The sequence below is a fragment of the Equus caballus genome, chromosome 29 (assembly GCF_041296265.1).
Source record: "Equus caballus isolate H_3958 breed thoroughbred chromosome 29, TB-T2T, whole genome shotgun sequence".
NCBI lineage: Eukaryota > Metazoa > Chordata > Mammalia > Perissodactyla > Equidae > Equus > Equus caballus.
Window position 1 is genome coordinate 20,103,528 of NC_091712.1, and position 27,990 is coordinate 20,131,517.

At 36.9% G+C, this 27,990-nt stretch overlaps 1 long non-coding RNA gene across 1 annotated transcript; it reads left to right on the top strand.

Annotated features, from left to right (window-relative positions):
• Positions 1-2,294: 2,294 nt before the first annotated feature.
• Positions 2,295-26,965, top strand: LOC111771215 (uncharacterized). Its single transcript, XR_002804913.2, has 3 exons — positions 2,295-2,590; positions 7,059-7,128; positions 26,752-26,965. It is a non-coding gene; the product is annotated as an uncharacterized lncRNA (long non-coding RNA).
• The last annotated feature ends 1,025 nt before the right edge of the window (positions 26,966-27,990 follow it).

Genomic DNA, 27,990 nt, shown 5'->3' on the forward strand with positions numbered 1-27,990 from the left:
TAAATGGAACAGAATAGAAAATGGCCAAACACCCAAATACATATATGTAAGACTTTAGAACTTGATACTGGTAACGTTTCATATGAGTAGGAAAAGATGAATTATTCATAAATGGTGGATAAATACCTGCTATTTGGAGAAAACTAGCTAGATTTTTACCTCACAAAAATAAATTCCAGACGGAATATGGATTAAAAATTTTAAATATAGAAAATGAGAAGAGTTTTAGAAGAAAATACAAATGCCTATTTATAGCTTTTTATGTTGACAAAGACCTTCCTAAGAATGACTTCAAAAGCAAGAATGCTTAAGTTTGATTTTGCAACATAAAAAATTAAAACCCTCTGTATATCAGAAAATAATATGAATAAAAGACAATGTATTTGCAAAATATTTACAACATATTTATATCAGATGAAAAATATATCTTCATTTTACAGAGCATTATTTGAAATCAACAAGGAAGAAAACTCTAATTTGAAATTGGGCCAAGTCCTTTTTGGCATATCTACAAATGACCAATGGACATAGGAAATAATATTTAGTGTTCCTGGTAAGAAAGGGAATTTAAGTTAAAAGAGGAATGAAATACCATTTTCTGTCTGCGAAGTTTGTGAGGATGAGGAGCAAGGGTACTTAGACAGATGCTTAAGGTTTAAGCTGCTTTTGACTTTTCAAAGAGGCCACTGGTGATAAGTACCACATTTAAAAAAGATATGTTCCCTTTACCTATCAATTCTATTTATACTAAACTATCTTTAGGAAATAATTAGAGACTATAACATACAATGTGTTTTTCTCGGCACTGCTTAAAATAGTCATGTATTAAGAAGAACTCATATAATGGATTTTGTAAATAAATTGCCTTGCATCCATAGGCTGGAATAATATGTGACCATTGAAGGTGACATAGATATAGACGCCAATATAGATTATTCAGTGAGAAAAAAATCGGTTTGATTATATATATATATACATAAAGACAGAGTGTGGTCTTGTGTTAGTCAAAAATATGTACAAAATGTGATAAAATTTGTTATTTCTGAGCATTTCTGTTATAAATGAATTTTTCTTTTCCTTTTTTAAAATCTGTGATTTCTACAGTGAACATGTATAAAAATTCTAGTAAAAGTTTATTAGCAGTGAAATAATCCTGAGGAAGAGCAGGAATATGAATCTTGCGCAGATAAAAATAATTTCTCACTTGCTATGTTTTTTTTTTACTTTTTCAAGGATTTTTTTTTTTTGTACAACTTTTACCCTCTTCAGAAGTAAAGGGAATCTTTTAATCTGTGCTTATAGATTTTATTATGTATACATTTAATTATATGCATATGTTTTTTTATTATATGTGGCTTTATTTCATATACATATAATATGTAAACATTTATAGATTGATTATTTTACTTTTAGTTGTGTCTTTATGAAAATAAAACAATAACAAATATAAGTCATGATTATTACAAAAGTTTATAAAATTTTAGTTGTATCCCTCTTATGAAAATAAAAAATCAAAAATAGCAAATATAAATGATTACTATTAAAAAATATTGCTTTACTTTATAAAAGTTTTCTTTAAAAATATTGAGCTCTCCAACTGTATTTATCCGTTCTTTCAATCCATCTGTTCATCAGACATACCCTGAATACCTGTTACGTAGCAGACATATTCTCCGCTCCCAAGACCCTTTCATCCTTAAAAACTTCATGTTGCCCAGTCTGGGCAACTTAGGAAATTTAAAATGGAAGTATTAGGACCTAATCTCAGTTGATGCTTTTCCTCCCTTCTCTCAAACAAAAGCATCTCTGAAGGAAGGAAATGGTAAAAGATAGCCTTTCCTTGCCTTTTTGAAAATTTCCAATAGTATTGAATATTAATATTAATTGTTGAAAATATCTGATTTTTATACAATCCATAAATCTAAATATTGAATAAAATAAGCCATCCCTATTCATTTGAATCCTGCATTTCCTTTGGCTTAAAGTTTCTGGAAAAGCAAAGTAAAAATTACTTTTTAAAATATTCTTTTTTTGTTGTTTTATTATTTTCGTCTTCTTTCCCTATAATGCATTTGTCAACTGAAATAACGAGTCTAGGTGCTATTAGTGAAGGAGTTTATTTAATAATCAGCATGAGGAGTTCAAACCCCAGGAAAACAGTTCAACAGAAGGTTGAACCACTAGATTTCATGTGTGTTAAAAAAAAAAGTGATAGAGTACATCTGGGCTTTTCTCTAGATTATACATTGAAGGTACATAAACAGGAATTCCTTGATTATACATCAAACAAGTTCAGAGCTGCTGATGTTATCTCCCTGTGGAGGGAGGCCAGGACCGGGGTCGTTAATTATTCTCTCAATCTCTAAGAAACGCAGCTACCCCTTTATCTTTTCCTGCTGTGGATCTGCCGGGCTGCTGTCTTCTGTCAGGAGATGTGGGGTCGCAAGGTCGTTTGACGCAGGCTGAGCACGGCCTGCGCGGCTGCTCCGCAGGACAGCGCGGATTTCATTGTGCTGACTGACAGCCCGTGCAGTTTGCTTGCTAGATTTGCCTGTTGGACCCCGGAAAAGGGCCCCGAAAATCTGTCCACGTGAGTTATCTCTCATTGGCCAAGGCCTGAGAGGGGAAGAGGGGAAAGGGAGAGCCATCAGAAACCTGCAGGCCAATTCGGAGATCTGGCAAAGGGAGGAAACAACAACAAGAGGGTTTTTGCTTTTGTTTGTTTTCTTCAGTTCACGTGTTTAGGCAAAGTGCTCTTCAATTTTCAGGGATAATAACTCTTAGTTTGGGAAAGAGAGGGGTGAGCTGGAACCTTGCCTTGAGATCAGTTTTAGGAGGACTCCGAGGAAACCAGGTTGGCAGTGGATGCGGGTGAGGAAGTGGGAAACATGAGGGAGGAGCAGATAATTGACTGACCTCTTACCCGATTCTGGCAGAAACAGCCACTGAGATAAGAGCCTAAACTCTGCTCTCAAATCTAGAATGTCTTGCTGGGAAGTAAGGAGTTTGTAAATAGTGAAATCAAGTTGCATTTTGAGTTTACTAGTCCCTGTTCCAGCCCTACTCAGGAAGGTTAAACACAGTTTGGGTAAGCGATTCTTCTCTCTTAACACTTTTCTTTTTTCTGCCAAATCCTCAAAAGATAAAGGGAATTGGCGACTAGGTGAGAGATGAGACTGGTGATTCTCTTCTTCGGGAGTTCTCCCTAGATTTGTGCTGGTGAATCACAACCAGCTGAGAAAGTTTAAAAACATTTACAGGCGAGGCTCTCCCCTGATTTTTTATGGTATATTTTATAGTATATTTCTATATTGCTCTATAGTATATTTTAATAAAGATTTCAAGATTTTCAAGACTGTCTATAATTAATTTATAATATATTTCATATTTTATATTAACCTCTTAAGAATGAGCTTGAATTTTCCAAGTTAGAATTTATGTTGTTTTTAACTTTTTCTTCCTATGTGCTATAAATAACGGTATTCCCATTGGAATGTCTGTAAGCCATATGAGGTCAATCCTGGTTATAGTTGGATAGGTTATGCGTATTACACACAATATTATGTCTTTCTTCTCAGCATTGTTCCTGAAAAATGCAGGTGATTCAGTAGCTTTCATTATGCTAAAAATAATCCCTATAGATTAGTATTAGACTTTTTATTGATGAACCATTATATTTTTATTTCTGATTTATATTTTGCCTAAATTATAAAATAATTTTAAGTAGCAATTAAAATGGAAAACAGAATAAAAGCAGATTTAAAAAGTAGATGTGCAATAGGGCCTCAGGATTATCATTCTAATTGAGAATAAAATTTCATATTAAACTTTCTAACAGGTAAGGTAAATACCTCTCATCTTATAATAAGAGAAAACCCATGGACCGTTTAGTATAAGCAGTCAAAGGTCATAAGCCCGTCTCTTTTAGTTCAGCGCTCATTTCCTTAGGGACGCATGTGGAGCGGGAATGCCTGCTGTTGGCATCTGGGATCCTGATACCATCGATAGGAGAGAATCAAGCAAGTCTGTATGTACGACCTGGAGAAATCCTTCACCTTTACCGGAAAGCTCTCAGAGCTGTATCCCTGAGACTAGTTTCTCAAATGTTAGTCTTTGCCACAAAAAAGTATTGTCACATGGGGATTAAGCAAATTTAGAGAGATTTCTTTAGTACTAGACATATAATGCAGTTTTGTAATATTTCTCCAACATAGATGATCATAGAATCTTTCTGTTGGGGCACAGTACTTCTGGGAAGTACATATTCTGTGAATATAATTTAGGAAACACTACTCCAGAGACCATCATTTAGGTTATTGATTGACCAAAAATCCTTAAAGCATTTACTGCTGTTTTAGAGTTTGTAGATAGAGAAAGAATAGCCCCCGCGCTCAGGAAGCTCCTGGTTTAGATGGCGAGCAATGAAATAACTACGGTGTGCGTGATAAACGCTGTGATGGAAGCGAAGACTCTTGGAACCGGCAAATGTTGGCAGTGGGTTTGGGAGAATGACTTTGCAGTCAGTCTGGGGAAGAGGCGGAGGAGGGCATCTTAAAGAGAAGGAGCCGCAGGGGAGCACAGCGGGGGAGGGGCAGGGGCTGCGTTGTATTTACTTTCTTCGATAGACGTTTAAGTCCAGAGGACCTTTTTTCAGTTTTCAAATTCAGTTTAGAAATACGTAATTTTGTAAATTATAAATTGTTTCTGCTGTTTTACAGGCTGACCTCACACCACTTTTGCTTGCTGTAAGTGAAAACAAACAGCAAATGGTGGAAGTTTTAGTAAAGAAAGGAGAAAATATACATGCAGTGGTTAAGATGAACAGATACAGTAGTTCATTCTCTCTCCTTTTTTAAGCCTTAGTATTGTTCTAGAGCGGTAACAATCACTCAAGTCAGAAAGACTAAATTAATAAGAAGAGGATTCGCTTACAATTATACAAGTGTGCTGCATAACAACGTTTTGGTCAATGACGGTTTAAAATAGTGAGGTTAAAATAATTTAGCTGTTACTTCTTATGTAGCAGGTGCAGTTTCATAGTTTGCTTCCGGCAGTTTTGGCATGGCGGTGAGTTAGTCCGTGTCATCAGCCAGAAACCAAGGAAAAGGCTAGACTAGTTAGAAGTAGCAGTGGGATTCTATATCTTAGGACTTTGAAGACCTTAATCCTTAGGGATCCTAATGTTCATTCATTTCATTCCAAGTATAACCCCTATGAATGGAGTACAATCATGTCACATCTGTGATTTTTCTAAATTGTTATTTGGGTCTTGAAATGTTCAATTTTTCAGAAAATCCTGTACTTTTTCCTGGGGGCTATCTCTTCTACTCTCCTGCTTGAATTTTCCAGGAAGCTGAGTGTTTCCCTAAGTCCAAGGGAGACAAAAGTCCTCTTTCACAAGACAAATGGAGGGGAAAAAGGACACTCTAATCATCCTGTTTCGATTGATTCTATTCCTTCAGGGTTGCTGTTGAAACTGGTCCTGCAGTCCGGACCTTTGCTCCAATTGACCTTCGCTCCCAGAATGCCCTTGCTGATGGAGATCTCTCAGTCTTCATGGTGACCCACACTGAGACGTCAAAGTTACAACTTCTTTTAAAGTTAAAGTGCATATGCTTGTATGCTCAGCCACTGTACCAAACCCCCACACCCTATTCTGGCAGCTGAGCCTCCTCACCTTAACCACACGCTCCCTTCCCTTCCAATTCAAAAACCCTATGTGCAGCCCACATCTTAGCCCAGACTTTCAGGATGAGTTACTCTTGGAGGCTCCTGTTTGACTTTTCTGCTAGCATTTGTTAGTCGGGCCTATTCTAAGCTGTCAGAGAAGTTCAAATAATGCTGTAGGAAGAGATCAAACTTTCCTTTCTCCTTTGTTACCAGATCTGAACCCCAAGGCTGCTTTATCTCCTGAGGAGCACCTTTTCTTAGGTCATGGAAGGTCCCCTATCACCCTTCCCAGAGTAGCGTGTGCCAACTTGCCTGAGATCCCATAATTAAGGTTGGCCCCTCAAGTGATCTGTTTTCCATAATAATGAAAACCTCCCAAGTGACTTATATCTACCTCAAGTTTGAAATATTCTCAGGTTCTGCCTCACAAGGAAGCCAGTCAACAGAAATCTCAGAATCTAAAGTAGGTTAGTTGGCATTGGGAGAGCTAAGCCCCATCCATGACTCATCAGTATTCATGTAAAAAGTAGGGTCATGTCTTCCAAGTGACCTGGAGATGAACATGGAGATTAAGCATCATTCTAACAAAGATCTGCCGCTTCAGAGTTTGAGTAGAGAGAGAGGGAGTAGTTGTAGTCCAAGCCAGGTCTTGACTTCCATGAGTTTTCTGCCCTTGGTGTGATGAACTGTAGAAGCATAGGACAATTATGTTATCTGATTTTATGAGGTCATGTATTTATAAATAAGTTTAGTTACAAATTATATAATAGCTGAGATGTCCTGAATTACAAACCACGAAGTAAGAAGAGCTAATAACCAAAATTAATAACGTGTTCTGAAAACTGCAACATTTGAATGTTAGAACCTATGAAAAAACACACATTGGGTTTCATTCGGATTTCCAACTTAGTTCCAGCAATAAAGTTCAAGAAGAAATCATTCCATTTTTTCAGTATTTCTATGAGCTTTTTTTTTTTTTTTAGGTATTTTCTTGTTAAATCCTCTTGACAACCTTGTGAAATAAGGCAGTAAGAGCCCTGTTTTATAGAGAAGACTTTGAGCCAAAGAGAAGCAACTTGTCAGGAACAAATAGCTCTTGGTTATGGAGCTAGAACTTCTTCTGAGTTTAAGACACTTTCCATTATGTCCAGCAAACTCTAGTTAATTTACTGAGCTGTACTGCCCTCAATTCATGACTGCTTCTCCTTACTTTTTTCTTCTTTAATTACATGCTTAATAAAAATTTGTACAACTTACAAATTCCAAGTATATGGGATAATTAAAGTTCTGATATTGTCCGAAATACTCTAAGAATTTAATATATTTGGTAAATGTTTTTCATATCAGTATTAAATTAGTAATATTATTTATCACTTTTTTATACATAGCAATCGCCAACTAATTTCTGAATATAAAGAAGAAAAGAGACTAAAAATTTTTCTCCAAACAGCAATCCAGGTAAGGCTTCTGATAGTGAATTACTTTTGTTGGTTCTACCATAGATAAAGAAAGGAAGAGTAAGGAAGTTTTGATAATGAGAAAAAACAATGTGTATATTGTGTGGGTATCTTTTCTTAATTTCTTTTTTAATAGTCTGGTATTCAGCATTATTTAAGAAGTTAATTATAGGTAATTTAAAATCTGAGACAATATTATCTGAAAATAAATTCATTTATTTAATCATGGCCCCTAAAGTCTTATATGATATTTTTGTATAAATAAGAAAAAAATTTTTAAGTTAGCAAATTGTATGTTTTCTCTATAATCACATTATAACAAATTTGACTTGTTATAAAATGGATCTTTTGTTTGATTGTCACAACAATGGCTTACATTTAGTAAATGATTATTAGTTATTATATAATGATTTATCTCACTAGAAAAATAGCTATCTTTAAAACCAGGAACTCAACCATACCTTCTTGGTACTATCAATAAATGGCAAACAATAAGAACCACGAAACTTAGCCAGTGTGCAGCAATACCAATAAGAGAATTTCTTTTAAAGATACCTGCTCATAGGACAGAAGTCAGAAAAGCAGTGCCTTGTTGAGAAGCAGAGGTTATTTCACATAGTGTTATACCAACAAGGCCTCTCTGTTATTACCTTCATTCTTCTTAAGTCAAAACAGAAGGAGATGTGTTGACTTTATTAAAACAAGATGTTTTCTTCTGTGTGTTGGATAATTGTCATGACACTGTAATTTTGTTAGAACAGGATGCTCTGTTACCATTAGTAAAAAGAGTATCATAATAAATATTAAAATAGCCCAACTCTGGACTCAACAAATTATTGTAAAAGTACAAAAATGCTTCACAATAACAGAAATGCTGTGTGCTCCCTGGATGTGGCACCGAGTGCCTGGTACACTCTGAACTGTATGAGAACACCTGGAACTTAGTAGGCCGTTATCTGAGACCTTCCGTAGAACTTGGTTTTGCAAGTTACGGGACACAAAGATGGAAAAGATGCAATACAGTTTGGTCTTCCAGGTGCTCATCCTAGAATAGAATTGTCCCTGCTTAATTTCTGTTTTCTTCTTAAAACAGAATTCTTAAAGAAATTATTATTATTATTTTAAAGATTTTATTTTTCCTTTTTCTCCCAAAGTCCCTGCTACATAGTTGTGTATTTTTAGTTGTGGGTCCTTCTAGTTGTGGCATGCAGGACACAGCCTCAGCATGACCTGACGAGTGGTGCCATGTCCGCGCCCAGGATTCGAACCAGCGAAACCCTGGGCCGCAGAAGCAGAGCACGCGAACTTAACCACTCGGCCACGGGGCCAGCCCCTTAAAGAAATTATTTTTATTCATTTACTCATTTGTCCAGTTAACAAATAGCTATCAAGTGTCTTTTAGGTACTAAGCATTCTGATGTTGCAGAATACAAATATTTTAAAAACACAGTCCCTGCCCTCTAGGAGCTTGTTATTATCATTATAACTTTTATTATTTACCCTACTTTATTCAGTGCCTACTATGTGCCAGAGCCCACTAGGAGCTTGTAGTTGTCATTAGTTATTATTTTTTTGTTGGTGATTAATATGTGTGAGACACTTTAAGTCCATGCTGAGGAATTAGAGTTTCTAAAAAGCGAGTAGGATTTAATTGCCAGGAAGAGGCAGCAGGGTGACGTTTGGCAGGAGGAACCTAGCCAGATTACAGATTTGGCAGAAGGAACAGCAGTACAAAGGCTAAGAGAGATGAGTGACCTTTGCAGGATTAATGAGCAGTCCAATTTTGCTGGTGCAAAAAGTAATCCAGCAAGAATGAAGAATAAGGAATGGCTGTTCGGTGGGGAGCCAGCCAGATTTGCGGCAGGGGTTCGTTGGAGAATTTTGAGCAGAAGAGTAACGAGATTAGATTTGATATTAGGGCACTCTGCTTATGGGATGAAGCAGGAATCAGCAGGCTTTTTCTGGAAAGGGCCAGATAGTAAGTATTTTAGGCCATGCAGTCTCTCTCATATCTACTTAACTCTGCCGCTGTAGTATGAAAGCAGTCACAGACAATACGTAAGCACATAGGCATGCCTGCGCCCCAATAACACGATTTACAAAACCAGATGGCAGACTGGATGTGGCCCCTCGTGTAGAGGATGGATGGAAGGAAGCCATGTACGAGACTGGGAGACAAAGGAGGCTTTTCTTTGTTGGTTGATTTAAAGTATTGTTGATTTAAATATTGCTCAAATATTGTTGATTTAAAATGCATCTTACTTTTTTCTTGGATAGTGGATGAGAGGTCTGAAGAATACTCTTCAATCAGGTGGGATTTTATGGATTTTTAAAAATTATATGTTAAGTAGGGAATGCAGAGACAAGAAACTAACATTTGTTGAGTTTTCTACTCTGGTCTAGACATTACATTATGTGCTTAACATTTGATGTCCCGTAGAGTTTTCACAATAGCTTTGCAAAGTACCCTTGCAAAGTCTATTTTTTTATTAATTAGGCACCTGTGGTTCAGGGAGGTTGAATAATCAGCCCGTGATTCCATAGTTAGCAAGTGACTGACCCGTTAGCCTGCCTGGCTCTAGAGTCCATCCTCTTGTCCCTCAGCGTAGCTTGGCAGGTACCTGTGCAGCACTGGGATCAAGAGATAGATCCCAATCAGATCAACTCAGAAAGTCAGATTTAGTTACGTGTTAACATTAACTCTGATTTAGACTTTCCCTAGCAAACTCGGTTTGTCCAAGTATTTGTCCTAATATATTTGACACTTGGCAGTAGTAACTAGTACCTTGTTTTCACCATGAGAGGTAAGCTATGGCCACAGAACCAGCAGTTTTACATAAGCAAGACCTAATCAGGCAAGTCTTAGGTATAATGAGATCTACTCTTCTTGAGATGAATTATTTTTCTGTAAGTGAAGAATATCTATGTATAGACCATATTATGTTCATTAAATTCAGCATCTATTTAGAAGATGTTTCTAGTTGACTTCTCTCCTTTCTGCTTCCCAGTCTGGTTTTCCCTTGAAGTCAGTACCCTTGCCTAGTTCTGTGAAGTTTTTTCTTTATTCTGAGAATCTTTTTTCTTCTTCCATGACTTTTCCATAATCTTCTCTTGATTTTTTACCTTCTCTGCTTTTCTTAGTGTTTCTTTCATTCTATTATTTTTTACACTTCTGCTAGCTAAATATTCTCCGGTTTTCTATAAACAAAAATAAAAGCACATAGAATTTCAGGATTTTAAGGGATCTTGGAGATTCCTTAATCGAAACACCCTCTGGTACTTCAGCCCATGTTTAATGTCCTGGCTAAGCAGTTGTTTACATGGAGAATTTGAAATCCAAGGAAATTATAGTAACTTATTTGGACATAGTAAGTGACAGAAATGAAATTTAAATTCAGGTTTGTAAGTCCAGGACTCTTCCTTCTTTATCATCCTCTAGGTGAGTATTTTAATAATAGAAAGTCAGGGAGTGGTTCTAGTGAATGCAGTGGAAGAGAATAAGAATGGAATCAGCAGAGGAGGCCAAATTTCAAGAGGAACAGCATTGGGTTGGTATAGAAATAAGGGATTTAGTCAAGAGTTCAGAGATCAAATAAAAGAGATCAGAATATTGGGGTTTATGACAAGTTAGATAAAGATAAATCACATAATAACAGACACAGGATGTTGGGAGTTGTCTAGAAAGGCATGTTAAAATAGGGGGTTCAAGGGAGTATTGAACAGGTTGCTGTTTTGTCTGTTTGTTTAATTGGAAAAACTGTCAAATGCCAGGGTTTCTATTGAAAGATATTAAAATAATTTGAGTCACTGCAAAGATTCTTTTTATAGCAAATAGGAATGTGGCATCATCTGCCTCCACCCCAACTTCCAGAAGGTGGCTTTGATCCCCTCAAGTCCTAGGGGACTGGAGATTGCTGTGCTACATAAGTCTATGGCCCAAGGCAGGTGTCTCCTCCTCTCCACTTCTTTTCCCAGTTCACTGTTGTCCTTTGCATGTTCATGTAGGGTTGGGCAGGGGTAGGACTGGCTGTTGAATCAGTCATGGCGCTTCAGTTGGGTAGTTGGTGACATGCCTATGTTGGGAGTGGACGACTGAGACTCCATTTAGCTTATTTCCAGGAGCAGGGAAATAGACAGCTCCTACTCTTGGTCATTTGATCCCATCCTTGTTTCAGGAGTCTGTGCCTTCAAAGGCTGAAGATTTAAAAAAAAAAATTTTATTGAGTTTATGATAGTTTACAACCTTGTGAAGTTTCAGTTGTACATTATTGTTTGTCAGTTGTGTTGTAGGTGCACCACTTCACCCTTTGTGCCCACCCCCTCCCCCCACTTTCCCCTGGTAGCCACCAATCTGTTCTCTTTGTCTACGTGTTTAACTTCCACACATGAGTGGAGTCATACAGAGATTGTATTCTCTATATGGCTTATTTCACTTAACATAATACCCTCAAGGTCCGTCCATGTTGTTGTGAATGGGACTATTTTATTCTTTTTTACGGCTGAGTAGTATTCCATTGTATATATGTACCATATCTTCTTTATCCAATCATCAGTTGATGGGCACTTAGGTTGGTTCCACGTCTTGGCTATTGTGAATAATGCTGTGATGACCATGGGGGTGCATAGGACTTTTGGAATTGCTGATTTCAAGTTCTTTGGATAGATACCCAGTAGTGGGATGGCTGGGTCATATGGTATTTCTATTTTTAATTTTTTGAGAAATCTCCATACTGTTTTCCATAGTGGCTGCACCAGTTTGCATTCCCACCAGCAGTGTATGGGGGTTCCTTTTTCTCCACATCCATTCCAACATTTGTTACTTTTAATTTTGGTTATTTTTGCCATTCTAATGGGTGTAAGGTGATATCTTAGTGTAGTTTTGATTCACATTTCCCTAATGATCAGTGATGATGAGCATCTTTGCATGTGCCTATTGGCCATCCGTATATCTTCTTTGGAGAAATGTCTGTTCATGTCTCCTGCCCATTTTTTGATCGGATTGTTTGATTTTTTGTTGTTGAGTTGTGTGAGTTCTTTATATATTATGGAGATTAACCCTTTGTCAGATATATGACTTGCAAATATTTTTCCCAATTAGTTGGTTGTTTTTTTGTTTCAATCCTGTTTTCCCTTGCCTTGAAGAAGCTCTTTAGTCTGATGAAGTCCCATTTGTTTATTCTTTCTATTGTTTCTCTTGTCTAAGAAGACGTGGTGTCTGAAAAGATCCTTTTAATACTGATGTCAAAGAGTGTACTGCCTATATTTTCTTCTAAAAAGGCTTACGGTTTCAGGTCTTACCTTTAGATCTTTGATCCATTTTGAGTTTATTTTTTTGAATGATGAAAAAGAATGGTCAATTTTCATTCTTTTACGTGTGGCTGTCCAGTTTTCCCAGCACCATTTGTTGAAAAGACTTTCTTTTCTCCATTGTATGCCCTCAGCTCCTTTGGCAAAAATTAGCTGTCTGTAGATGTGTGGTTTTATTTTTGGGCTTTCAATTCTGTTCCATTGATCTGTGCACCTGTTTTTGTACCAGTACCATGCTGTTTTGATTACTGTAGCTTTGTAGTATGTTTTGAAGTCAGGGATTGTGATGCCTCCAGCTTTGTTCTTTTTTCTCAGGATTGCGTTAGCAATTCGGGGTCTTTTGTTGCCCCATATGAATTTTAGGATTCTTTGTTCTATTTCTGTAAAGAATGTCATTGGGATTCTGATTGGGATTGTGTTGAATCTGTAGATTGCTTTAGGTAGTATGGACATTTTAACTATATTTATTTTTCCAATCCGTGTGCATGGAATGTCTTTCCATCTCTTTATTTTGTCATCAATTTCTTTCAGGAAAGTCTTGTAGTTTTCATTGTATAGGTCTTTCACTTCCTTAGTTAAATTCACCCCAAGGTATTTTATTCTTTTTGTTGTGATTGTGAATGGTATTGTGTTCTTGAGTTCTTTTTCTGTTAGTTTGTTATTAGAGTATAGAAATGCTACTGATTTATGTAAGTTGATTTTATACCCTGCAACTTTTGCTGTAGTTGTTGATTATTTCTAGAAGTTTTCCAATGGATTCTTTGGGGTTTTCTATATATAAGATTATGTCATCTGCAAATAGTGAGAGTTTTGCTTCTTCCCTCCCTATTTGGATTCCTTTTATTCCTTTCTCTTGCCTAATTGCTTTGGCCAAAACCTCCAGCACTATGTTGAATGAGAGTGGTGATAGAGGGCATCCTTTTCTCATTTCTGTTTTCAGGGGGATGGCACTCAGTTTTTGACCATTGAGTATGATGTTGGCTGTGGGTTTGTCATATATGGCCCTTATTATGTTGAGGTAATTTCCTTCTATCCCCATTTTGTTCAGAGTTTTTATCATAAATGGCTGTTGGATCTTGTCAAATGCTTTCTCTGCATCTATTGAGATGATCATGTGGTTTTTATTGCTCAATTTGTTGATGTGGTATATCACATTGATTGATTTGCAGATGTTGAACCATCCCTGTCCCTGGTATGAATCCCACTTGATCATGATGTATGATCCTTTTGATGTATTGCTGAATTTAGGTTGCCAAAACTTTGTTGAGAATTTTTGCATCTATGCTCATCAGCGATATTGGCCTGTAGTTCTCCTTTTTCGTGCTGTCCTTGTCAGGCTTCCGTATCAGAGTGATGTTGGCCTCGTAGAATGTGTTAGGAAGTGATTCATCCTCCCTAATTTTTTGGAATAGCTTGAAAAGCATAGGTATTAAATCCTCTCTGAAAGTTTGGTAGAATTCCCCAGGAAAGACATCTGGTCCTGGGGTTTTATTCTGTGGGATGCTTTTGATTACTGTTTCAATCTCTTTCCTTGTGATTGGTCTGGTCATATTGTCTACTTCTTCTTGACTTAGCTTTGGGAGGTTGTAAGAGTCTAAGAATTTATCCATTTCCTCTAGGTTATCCGTTTTGTTGGCATATAGTTTTCCTAATATTCTCTTCCAATCTGTTGTATTTCTGTGGAGTCTGTTGTTATTTCTCCTCTTTCATTTCTGATTTTGTTTATTTGAGCTTTCTCTCTTTTTTTCTCTGTAAGTCTGGCTAGGGGTTTGTCAATTTTATTTATCTTCTCAAAGAACCAGCTCTTTGTTTCATTGATCCTTCCTACTGCCTTTTTTGTTTCAATAGCATTTATTTCTGCTCTGATTTTTATTATTTCTCGCCTTCTGCTGACTTTGGGCTTTATTTGTTCTTCTTTCTTTAATTCAGTTAGGTGTAATTTGAGATTGCTTATTTGGGATTCTTCTTGTTTGTTAAGGTGTGCCTGTATTGCGATGAATTCCCCCTTAATACTGCTTTTGCTGTATCTCATATGAGTTGATATGGCATGTTATCATTTTCATTGGTCTCCAGATACTTTTTGATGTCTTCTTTAATTTCTTCAATGATCCATTGCTCGTTCAATAGCATATTGTTTAGTCTCCACATCTTTGTCCCTTTCTCAGCTTTTCTCTTGTAATTAATTTCTAGCTTTATAGCATTATGATTGGAGAAGATGCTTGTTATTTGAATTTTTTTAACTTTATAGAGGCTTGCCTCTTTCCCAACATATGGTCTATCCTTGAGAATGTTCCATGTACGCTTGAGAAGAATGTGTATTCTGCTATTTTTGGATGGAGTGTTCTATATATGTCTATTAAGTCCAACTGTTTTAGCTTTTCATTTAATTCCAGTTTCCTTGTTGATTTTCTGTCTGGATGATCTGTCCAATGATGTGAGTGGGGTGTTGAGGACCCCTACTATTATTGTGTTATTTGTAATATCTTCTTTTAGGTTTGTTAATAGTTGCTTTATGAACTTTGGTGCTCCTGTGTTGGGTGCATAGATACTTATAAGCATTATTTCTTCTTCATGTAGTGTCCCTTTGATTATTATATACTGCCCATCTTTGTCTCTCTTTACCTGCCTTATCTTGAAGTCTGCTTTGTCTGATATAAGTATTGCGACACCTGCTTTCTTTTGTTTGCCCTTAGCTTGGAGTATCATCTTCCACCCCTTCACTCTGAGCCTGTATTTGTCATTGGAGCTGAGACGTTTCCTGGAGACAACAAATTGTTGGATCTTGTTCTTTAATCCATCTTGCCACTTATGTCTTTTTATTGGAGAGTTCAATCCATTTACATTGAGGGTGATTATTGATGTATGAGGGCTTAATGCTGTCATTCTGTCACTCATTTTCTGGTTTTCCTGCATTTCCTTTGTTTCTCTTTCTGTGTGTTTTGGTCTACCCATTGACGTCTGTAGTTTCTTATGCTGTGTTTCTTAGTTTTTTCCTTCTTTATTTTTTGTGTCTCTGTTCTGCTTTTTAGTTTAGTGGCTACCCTGAAGTTTGTGTTCAGAATCTTGTGCATAACATAGCCCATTTTCTGATGGCCTCTTATTTGCTTAGTCTAAACTGATTCAGTCCCTTTCCTCCTCCCCTCCTAAGTTATTATTCTCATCTTATTCCAACTTGTGTTGTTTGTTTGTGGTTAAAGTGACAAGATTGTCTATGTTTTTGGTGGTTTCCTTCCCTTTATCCTAATACTATAGTTGAATATTTGCTATCCTATTCTGATTCTATCTATCTGTCTCCTTACTCTGTGTTTTGTGACCCCTTTCTCCCTTTTTTTCTTTTTTCAGGTATGAGGGCCTTCTTGAGGATTTCTTGTAGGGGGTGTCTCATGGCTACGGAGTCCCTTAGCTTTTGTTTGTCTGGGAAATATTTAATTTCTCTTATATCTGAAGGATATTTTTGCTGGATAGAGTATTCTTGGCTGAAGATTTTTATCTTTTAAAGTTTTGAATATGTCATTCCATTCTCTCCTAGCTTGTAAGGTTTCTGCAGAGAAATCTGCTGAAAGTCTGATAGGGGTTCCTTTGTAGGTTATTTTCTTCTGCCTTGCTGCCCTGAGTATTCTTTCTTTGTCATTCATTTTTGCCAGTTTTACTACTATATGCCTTGCAGTAGGTCTTTTTACATTGAGAAATCTAGGAGATCTGAAAGCTTCCTCCATACACATTTCTCTCTCATTCCCTAGATTTGGGAAGTTTTCTGCTATTATTTCTTTGAGCATGCTTTCTGCTCCATTCTCCTTCTCTTCACTTTCTTGGATACCTGTAATTCTTATGTTGCATTTTCTCATTGAGTTGGATATTTCTCGGAGATTTTCTTCATTTCTTTTTAGTCATAGTTCTCTCTCCTCCTCTGTCTGGAGCAATTCAACATGTCTATCTTTGATTATGGTGATTCACTCCTCTATGGTGTCCACAGAAGCATTCAAGGAATCTGTATTTTGTTTTATGTCTTCCATTGTGTCTTTCATCTCTAGTATTTCTGATTGATTCTTCTTTATAGTTTCAATCTCTTTTGTGAAGTAGCTCCTGAACTCATTGAATTGTTTCTCTATATTTTCTTTTACCTCATTGAGTTTTTTGACGATAGCTATTCTGAATTCATTGGCATTTAGTTTACTTATTTCTGAGTCCTCAGGACATAATTCTGGGTATTTATTGTTTTTTCTCTGGTCTGGAGATTTGGTGAATTGCCAGATGCTGGAACTATGGGTTTTCCCCATTGTGATATTATTTGGTTGCAGTTACAACCTATTGCCACTAGATGGGGGTTGAGAGCCACATATTCTGAGCCCTCTGCCTTCAGCTGAGAGAGCGTGGCACAGAGCGGGTTGGGGGGGAGGGGCGTTTTCTTTTGCACATAGACCTGAGTTTCCCAATCAGCTTTTGCTATCTGGTCTCCTGGGGTCTTGGCTTGATGAGGTCACCCCATGTGAAAGCTTTCGCCCTATTAGAGGGCTTCCCTCTATGCTGCAAGGGCACTCGGGAGTCCTGGGTGATCCTGAGGACACAAGACTCGTCCCCCACTCCTTCCCTCATGGAGCCTCCCAGGGCAGTGACGACAGTCTTTAGGGAAGGGAGTGAAGTTGTCTCTTACCCCATTCCAGCTCCTCCAAGGGGGGCTCCAGCCTCTCCGCCCTCTGTCATTTGGCTACTGTGACTCTCCGAGGATTCCTGTGCTATTAGGATATTTTCTGTTGGAATATTGTTGCTCCTTTTTGTTGTATGTTGGAGTGGAGAGAGTCCCGGGAAAGCTCACTCTGCCATGATGCTGACGTCACTCCTAGAAAATTGTTTTTTAAAGGAGTATTGTAGGCAGCACAGAGTGTCTCCTTTTGGGAAGAGGGCTCCCTGAGCAGTTTCTGAAAGGCCAAGGTCATTAATGCCTCCCCTCCTCTGGGAGTCCAAGGGCATTCAGGGACCATGGTTTTCACTTTCTCTCCCTTGTTACAGAATCTGTGTGTCCCATATCAGTAACTGTAACATCACATTTTTTCTGGTCATCCTCTACTCTCACCCAGACCTTTTCCAGAAGGGCAGAGTCCAAGAAAAGCAAAAGTCTTTTCATTGAAGAACATTAACAAACAATTTAAGTGGAGATAAATCCAAATCCTCTAAGCTCCCTTTCAACCGAGCTAATTTGGGGTTACTGTTAGGGGAAACAAATATCATTCCCAGGGAAGTGGGCAGGAGGAAATCTTACATTTCCAAAATAGATTTATACCATCTCCCACCCCTTTTATCTGGATTGTGACTTAATAAAAAGTCAAGAGAGAAGATCAACTCTCTCTGGGAACAGCTCATTTAAAAGTCAAACTGCCTTAGTGAGGTGTGTGTACTGGGAGAAGGGGGAGGGAAGTAGAGTCAAGGATCAATTCATTGTTGATTAACTGCTGCCGCAAAGGCACCAATTGTCACAATGCAAATAGTTCAAAAGTCCAGCACAAAAGGCCAACAGTAGTGAGCTATCCCCAAGAGGGGTTCAAAATTCCAATCTGATTGGCTTTGCCCTGAGCAGGTGGAAGGCCTCACTCTTTGCAATGTGGCCCTCCCCTAGCTGGTGTCTTTGGCAGGAAATCCAGGAAGGAGGCTTGCTTCTGTAATCAGGAATATAGAATCAGCTTCCGTCAGCAGTCCTGTAGTCAGAGAACAGCCTGGCCGGGCATCTGTGACCTCAAGTTGACCTAGCATCCATGCTGCTTCACAACTCACCAGCCCTACAAAGGGGTGTCTTTCAAGGGTCTCAGAGCCCTAATTCTGCTGCCTGCACGTGGTGACCATGCCAGCTTTGGCTTCACAGACCTGAAAACCACAGCCTGCAGCATCTGCTGAGGCAGGCAGGCAATTAAGGGAAACCTCTTGCAAATCTAGGATCTCCAAACCAGTCCACAGCTTTTCCTTCCTTCAGGAACAAGGGCCCTTTTCTTGTGCAAAGCTGAGACACTGCTGGGCATTCCATATCCAAATTGATCTACCCCAAAATGAGTGCACCCATTTCCTGAAGAGCTCTTTAGCAAGCTTAAAAGTTGCTTTTCAAAATGCGTACATCTGGTACCTGTTTCAAAAACTCCAAAAGCATGTTTAGATCTGGAGTCTGTCTTCCATTATGCAAAAATCCATCACTTAGGAGTCATTCTTTTCCCAAACTCAGAGTCTATTCCTTGGTAAGGTCAGTCTTTTAACTTTAGACATTCAAATATGTGTGAGTGGTATCTCATTATGGTTTTTATTAGCATGTCCTTAATGACTAATGATGTTGAAAACCTTTTCATGGCCTCACTTTCCATCTGTATTTAGCCTGATGAACACTTTTTGAGTCTTTCCCCATTTTTTTCAGTGGGGAAAAAATATTGTTTTTTTATTGTTGAGTTTTGAGAATATTGTATGTACCTGGGGACAAATCCTTTATCAGATAGATGCTTTACAAGATGTTCTCTATTTCATTCTCCTAGCAGTGTTTTCTGATGAGCAAATGTTTTAAGGAAACCCAACTAAGCCATTTGTTCTTTTGTGAAACGTGCTGTTGATGTCCTATTTAGAAATCTTTTCCTGGTACAAAGCGAAAATGATTTTCTTCTAATAGTTTTATGATTTTAGGTTTTACATTTAGATCTATGGTCCATTTTGAATTAATTTTGTATGTGGGTGAGGCATCAGTCCAAGGTAGCTATTTTGCATATGGATATCAAATTGTTCCAGTTAGCCTTTGCACCTTTGTCAAAAATCAGTTGTCCCTATATATACATGTAGATTGATCTTTGGACTCTCTATTCTCTTTCAGTGATCTATTTTTCTGTCTTTATGCCAATACTACACTGCTATGATTATTGTAGTTTTATAATAATTCTTGAAATGTGTTAGCCTGCCACATTTGTTCTTCTTTACTTTGTTTCTGTTTGTTCTAGGTCCTCTGCTTTTCTGTATGAATTTTGAATCAGCTTGTCAATTTCTGTCAAAAAGCGTGCTTGAATTTTGATTGGTATTGTATGAATCTATAGATCAATTTGGGAGAAGAACTGATGCTTTAACAATGTTGATTCTCGCAACCCATGAACAAGGTCTATATCTTCATTTATTTAGGCCTTCTTTAATTTTTTCGGCAATATTTTTTAGTTTTAATCTATAGGTCTTTCACATATTTTGTTAGATTTATCCCTGAGCATTTCACATTTTTAATGTTATTGTTAATAGTTTTATTTTTAAATTTTCAATTTTTGATTGCTCCTAACATATAGAAAGACAGTTGATTTTTGTATGTTAATCTCATATCTTGCAACTTTGCAAAACTCACTTGTTGGCTTCAGTAGCTTGCTAATAGGTTCCACTGGGTTTTCTACATAGACAATCATGCTATCTGTGAATAAAGACAGTCTTACTTGGGGCTGGCCCCGTGGCCGAGTGGTTAAGTTTGCGCGCTCCGCTGCAGGCGGCCCAGTGTTTCGTTGGTTCGAATCCTGGGCGCGGACATGGCACTGCTCATCAGACCACGCTGAGGCAGCGTCCCACATGCCACAACTAGAAGAACCCACAACGAAGAATACACAACTATGTACCGGAGGGCTTTGGGGAGAAAAAGAAAAAAATAAAATCTTTAAAAAAAAAAAAAAAAAGACAGTCTTACTTATTCCTTTTCAATCAGAATGCCTTTTTTCTTTTCCTTCCTTTTTTTCTTCCTTCTTTCCTTCCCCCTCCTTTCCTTTTTCTCTAAGTGATTGCAGTGGCTATAACCTCCAGTACAAAGTTGAATAGAAATAGTGAGAGCTGACATCCCTGTCTTGTTCCTGATCTTAGGAGGAAGTCTTAATTTTTCACCATTACTTAAGATGTTACCTGTTGCTTTTTAAAAGATGCCCTTGAACATGTTTAGGAAAGTCTCCTGTATTCTCAGTTTGCTGAAATTTTTTTTAATCAGAAATAGACATTGAATTTTGTCAAATGCTTTTCTGCATCTACTAGATGATCATATGTTTTTTTATTTCTTAGTTTGTTAATACAGTGAATAACATTAATTGTTTTGGGGATTTAAAAAATAATATTTAATTCATTAAAATCATTTTTAAATAAATACGTTTTAAAATGTTCTTTTTTGAACTAAAAATCTTGTATTCTATTTAAAATTCCCTAAACTTTGTCAATCTTTTTTTTATTCTGGAAAAATATACACAGCATGAAATTTGCTATTTTATCCATTTTTAAGCATATGAGTCAGTGGCGTGAAGTACATTCACAATGTTGTACAGTCATCACCATTATCCATTTCCAGAACTTCTTCATCACCCCAAACAGAAACTCTGTATCCATTAAACAGTAATTTCTATTTCACCCCTTTTCCCAGTCCCTGGTAACCTCTATTCTACCTTCTGTCTGTATGAATTTGCCTATTCTAGGTATCTCATATAAGTGGAATCATGCAGTATTTATCTTTTTGCGTCTGGCTTATTTCACTTAAGCATAATGTTTTCAAGGTTCATCCATATTGTAGCATCTATCAGAACTTCATTCCTTTTAAAGGCTGAATAATAATCCATTGTGTGTATATATCATATTTAACTTATCAGTCATCTGTTGATAGATATTTGGGTTATTTCCACTTTTTGGCTATTGTGAAAAATGCTGCAATGAACATTGTTGTACATCTATCTGAGTTCCTGCTTTTAATTCTTTCAGATATATATCCAGAAGTGTAATTGCTGGATCATGTGGCAATTCTGCGTTAAATTTTTTGAGGAACTGCCATACTGTTTCCATAGTGGCTGGACCATCTTATCATCCAACCAGCAATACACAAGACTTCTAATTTATTCACATTCTTCCCAACAGTTTTTCTTTTTCTTGTTTTATAATAGCTACCCTAATGGGTGTAAAGTGGTATCCCATTGTGGTTTATATTTGTATTTCCTTGATGACTAGTGATGTTGAGCATCTTTTTGTGTACTTATTGACCATTTGCTTATCTTCTTTGAAGAAATGTCTATTCAAGTCTTTTGTCTATTTTTGAATTGGGTTGTTTGGGTGTTTCTGTTGTTGTTAAATTGTAGGAGTTCTTTGTTTCCAGATATTAATCCTTCATGAGCTATATGATCTGAAAATATTTTCTACCATTTTGTGTGTTGTCTCTTCAATCTCTTGATTGTCTTCCTTAATACATAAAGTTTTTAATTTTAAAAAAGTCCAATTTATCTATTTTTCTTTTATTTGCCTGTGCTTTTTGTGTCATATCTTTAATATTTTTTTCACTAATTTTGAGCAATTTGTTTATGATGTGCCTTGGTGTAGTTCTTGTCATGTTTCTTATTCTTGAGGTTTATTGAATTTGTTGGATTTGTGGACTTATGGCTTTGCTTAAGTTTAGAAAAATCCCTTCTCTTTATCCTATTCTTTGCTGGCTCCAATTACCTGATTTGAGTTTGTCTGAAATGTTCCCACCCACATCTGACTGATGATGTCTTCATTTTTTAATTCTTTTTTTCTCTCTGTGTTTAATTTTAGACAGTTTCTATAGCTCTGCCTTCATGTTCACTAATTTCTCCTGCAATGTCAAATTTACTGTTAATCCCTTCTAATTTATGTTTTATGTCAGATATTGTAGTTTTTGTTTTTTGATAGTCAGTTTGGGTCTTTATTTTATCTTCCATGTCTCTACTTAACTTTTTGAACATATGGAATACAATTATAATAACTATTTTAATGTTCTTCTCTAGTAATTCTAATATCTATGTCAGTTCTGAAAATGATAGAATGCCCCAGCAAGGAAATAGAAAGTTACAGCAAAGGAATAGAAGATATAAAGAAGAGCCAAAGGGAAATTTTAGAACTGAAAAATACAATAACCAAAATAAAAAGCTCAGTTTAGAATAGAGGGAACAGAGGAAGGAATCAGTGAACTGGAAGATAGGATGCTAGAAATTATCTAACAGAACAACAGAGAGATGATAAACTGACGAAAAATGAACAGAGCCTTAAGGAACTGTGGCATTATAACAGGATCTAACTTTCATGTCATCAGAGTCCAAGAAGTAGAGGAGAAAGAGGGCAGGACTGAAAAAGTGCTAGAAGATAATGGCTGATTGGTCCCAATTTGGCAAAAGACATAAACCTACAGACTCAAAAAGCTAAGTGAATCCCAAACAGGATAAACCCAATGAAACCAATGGCAAAACACATCACAATGAAACCTCTGAAAATCAAAGATTAGAAAAAATGTTTTTCTTATCTTTAAGTCAGAGAAAAATGACATCTTAGTTATAGGGGAAAAACAATTTTGAATGACAATGAATTTCTCATCAGAAACCATGCAGGTCAGAAGGAAGTGGTACATTTTTCAAGTACCGAAATAAGAGATCTGTCAACCCAGAATCTTATACCCAGTGAAAAGATCATTCAATAATAGAGAACCCAAGATATTCTCAGATAAAGAAACTCTAAGAGAATTTTTCATCAGAAGAACTACTCTCAAAAAATAGCTTAAGGAAGTTTTCCAAACAGAAAGAAAATGATAACAGGAATCTTGAAACATCAGGAAAGAAGGAAGAACATGGTCAGCAAAATATGGGTAAATACAATAGGCTTTCCCATACCTCCTGTGTTTTCTAAATTATGTTTGATGATTGAAGCAAGAATTATAAAAATGTCTGATGTGGTTCTAAATGTATTTAGAGGAAATATTGAAGGCAATTATATTAAAATAGGAAAGAGTAAAGGATGTTAAGGGAGGTAATGTTTCTATACTTCACTTGGAGTAGAAAATGAGGACATCAATATGTTATGATGAGTTATGGATATTTAATGTAATACATAGAGCAACCCCTGACAAAACTATACAAAGAGATATACTCAAAAACACTATACAGAAATCAAAATGGAGTTCTAAAATATTCAATCATCCACAGGAAGACAGGGAAAGAAATCAGTGAAATGAAAGATAGAACAAACATAAAACAAAAAATAAAGTGTAATGTTTAAGGCATAACCTATGGATAATTACATTATATATAGATGGTCTTAATATGCTAATTAAAAGACAGCGATTGGCAGAGTGAGTTAAAAACCATGGTCCTTTCTCATATTCATATGGAATTGCAGGGGTCCCTGAAAAGCCAAAACAATCTTGAAAAAGAACATAGTTGGAGGACTCACACTTCCCAATTTCAGAACATATTACAAAGCCATAGTAATCAAGACAGTGTGGTACTAGCATCAGGTTAGATGGCTAGACCAGTGGAGTAGAATTGAGAGCCCAGAAAAAACCCATATATCTATTGCCAGTTGATTTTTGACAAGAGTGCCAAGTCCATTCAATAGAGAAAGAATAGTTTCTTCAACAAGCAGTTCTTGGACAACTAGGTATGCAAAAGAATGAATTTGGCTCCCTACCTCTCACCATACACAGAAATTAACTAAAAACAAATCAATATAAGTTAAAACTCTCAGATTCTTAGAAGAAAACAGAGGGGTAAATTTTCATGACTTTGGATTTGTCAATGAATTCTTGGGTAAGCACGAGCAACTAAAAAAATTGATGAATTAGGCTTCATCAAAATTAAAAACATTCGTCCATCAAAGGACATATCAAGAAAGTAAAAATACAACCCCAAAATTGGGAGAAAGCACTTGGAATCATATATCTGATAAGGCTCCTATTCCCAGAATATATAAAGAACTCTTAAAACTCATCAACAGAAAGACAACTAATACAAAAATGGTCAAAGGATATGAATAGAATTTCTTCTAAGAAGATAGGCAAATAGCCATACCCACAGGAAAAGATGCTCAACATCATTAGTCATTAGGGAAATGCAAATCAAAAGCATAATGAGGTCCCACTTCATAGTGCTAGGATGCCCATAGTAAAAAAGATGAAGACTCTGAAGATAATACTTACTAATTTAGAGATAATATAGATTCATATGCAGTTGTAAGAAATAACACAGACAGATCCTGTGTACAGTGTGTCCTGTTTCCGCCAATATTAATATCTTGTGATACAGTTTAGGCACAGAATATTTCCATCCTCACAGGATCCCTCTTCTTTCCTTTCCCTTCTGCCTCCACCCCTGCCAATCCTAGCCTCTCCTTAATTCCTAGCAAGTACTAATCTGTTCTCCATTTCAAAAATGTTGTCACTTCATAAATGTCATATAAATAGAATCATACAGTATATAACATTTTAGGACTGGATTTTTGCACTCAGAATAATTGTATGGAGATCCATCCAGGTTGTTTCATGTATCAATAATTCATAATTTTTATTGCTGAATTGTAATCCATGGTATGAATTAACCAGAGTTTTTTGGTCTATTGAATTCATTCATTGAATTCATCCATTAAAGGACAACTGGGCTGTCTCCCATTTTTGGCTATTGCTAATAAAGCTGCTGTAAACATTTGTGTACACTTTTTATATAAACAAAATTCTTCGTTCCTCTAGATAAATGCCCCAGAGTACAACTGCTAAGTCACATGGTAGTTGGATTTTAGTTTTTGAGAAAGTGCCAAAATGTTTTCCAGAGAGGCTGTGCCATTTTACATTCCCACCATCAAAGTATGATTGATCCAGTTCCTCCATTGTGGTATCAATTTGCATTTCTTAGTGACTAAAGGTATTAAACAGCTTTTTATGTGTTTATTTGCCATCTGTATGTCTCTTTATGTCATTTATTAATATTCTAATTGGACTTGTTCTTTTACTTTATATATTTGATTACTTCAGACTTTTCATATAAATGGAATCATACAATATGTGGTCTTTGGTGACTGGCTTTTTTCACTTAGTGTTGTGTTTTCAAGGTTTATCCTTATTGCAGCATGTATCAGTCCTTTATTTCTTTTTATTGCCAGGTAATATTCCATTGTATGGGTATACCACTTTTTGCTTATCCATTCATCAGTTGATAGACATTTGGGTTGTTTCTACACTTTGAATATTCTGAATAATGCTGCTATGAACATTCCTGTACAAGTTTTTGTGTGAACATATGTACTTCTTGGGTAAATACCTACAAGTGGAATTGCTGGGTCATATGGTAACTCTGTTCAACCTTTTGAGGAACAGTCAGACTGTTTTCTGTAGTGGCTATATCATTTGGCATTCCTACCGGTGGTGAATGAGGGTTCCAATTTCTCCACATCCTTGCCAACACTTATTTTCCATCATTTTCATTATAGTCTTCCTAGTGGTATGGAGTAGTACCTCATTTTGGTTTTGATCTCTATTTCCCTAATGACAAATGATGTTGAACATCTTTTCATGTACTTGTTAGCCGTTTATCTCCTTTGGAGAAATGTCTATTCATATCCTTTGACCATTTTGTATCGCTTGTTTTGTTGTTGTTGTTGAGTTGTAGGAGTTCTTTATATATTCTGGGCCAAATGTATTTTTTATTACTGTTTTGCTGTAAACTTTGTCTAAATCTCAATGTTCTTTATTGTTACTGTGTTTTAAACTTTTGTCACATCCACTTCTTTACCTTTTCCCAGTAATTTGCTACTAGCAGAAACATATTTCTTTATCTCAATCTCATTTTCATGATTTGCTTCCTTGTCAAAAGTAAGAGAGAGGGGCCGGCCTGGTGGCATAGTGGTTAAGTTTGCATGCTCCTCTTCAGTGGCCTGGGGTTCGCAGGTTTGGATCCCAGGCATGGACCTACACACCACTCATCAAGCCAGACTATAGCAGCATCCCACATGCAAAGCAGAGGAAGACTGCCACAGATGTTAGCTCAGCGACAATCTGTCTCAAGCAAAAAGAGGAAGATTGGCAACAGATGTTAGCTCAAGGCCAATCTTCCTTACCAATATATATGATATATATATAGAGAGAGAGAGAGAGAGAGAGAATTTCCCACCCCAGTCATATCCACTTTTACCTATAATCCACATCTTCTCCTGTAGCAAGGGATTGGGAAGATTAAACTTTTCTTGTGAGAGAACTTCCTAGAAATTGCATTCATGAAGTTCTCCAGTTAGGAAAACCAAGCAAAACCAGGCATATTGCTGTTTTGTGCAGGAGGGCTGGCTTATGTGCCTTGTAATGGATTTAGTACACCCTGGACAGATGACCTGTGACGCTAACAGCTACCATCTCATTAATCATCAGGATTACTTATAAATGTTATAAGTAACATTTAGAAGTTATAGGTAAAACCCATAAACTACAAAGGTGGCAAATATTTGTCTAGAACTGCAATATTAGTCCAAGTTGACAAAATTGTAGTCTAGTCTCTGTTTTTTCTCATTCTTTTTTTCCTTTATGCTATGTTTCCAGGTGTCGCTTCTGATAGGAACTTCAAATTACCATGCACAACTCTGTAGAGATCATCCAGGACACTCATCTCATATGATGAATGAGACATCTCAGATGACATGAGATGGATATAGTAGCAAAGAAAGAGACTCTTCCTCCTTCCATACTGAGGTTTCCCCCGTTATCTCAATGTGCACTATAAAAACCATAAATCAGCGTCCATTCTTTAACCACCAAAATAAAAATATTCAAGATAAAGCTATTGTGAGAGGAATCCTCTTTCCAAAAGTCAATTATTTTGGTGCAACCTTCAGCATATATTAGATGAATGCGAAGAAGTCCATGGTGAAAGAAACTTCCTTTTTCTCCCATCACATTTCTCTCTACCCATAGACAAGAACTTCTGTCTTCTCACTAATATTTAATAAAAACACTGCCAACTACTCACCTTGAACCAGCTCATTCCTGGAGCCAAGAGGAGTGACTTATTTGGTGGATAATAATAGCCTTCCATTCATTGGCCTACATTTCCCTGTCAGTGAGGTTAATAAGTTAATGGGTATAAAGGCATGGTCTCCCTTTCTCTCCTGGACTCTGCGCAGGAGGGGTGTAAAGCCGGTGAAGACTCTCCATGCACTGGCTGGGTTGGATTCTGTGAACCAACCTTCTCTGTATTCAGGCTCCAAAGTCAAGACCTGGAGAAAGTATTAGAAAAGTCATTTTTGGTCATAGGGTCAAGCGATGTTTTCCAAATCAGCTTTGTTGTTGTTAGTGCCATTGATTCAATTCTGACTCCCAGCAGCCCAGTGTATAGCAGAGCTGAACCCTGCCAGGTGTTTTTGCACCATTCTCTCACCTTCTGGCACTCTATCAGACAATACTCTGCTGTTATTCACAGAGTTTTCATGGCCACTATTTTCACAAGTGGGTGGCCAGGGCCTTCTTCCTAGTATGTCTTAGCCCAGAAGTTCCATTGAAACCTGTCCACTGTGGATGACTCTGCTAGTATTTGAAATACCTGTGGCAGAGCTTTCAGTATCACAGCCACATACAGCTACCATAGAATGACAACTAACAGATGAGTGGTGTGGTTTCCTGATGGGGAAACAAACCTGGGCTGTGGCAGTGAGAGCACCTAATCTTAATCACTATACTGCTAAGGCTGGCTAATCAGCTTTAACAGGGGATATTGGTCTGATCTCTTGGTTTATTTCTAAATTGGTTTAGAACTCAAAGGGGAGAGGTGTGTTATCAGTTTAT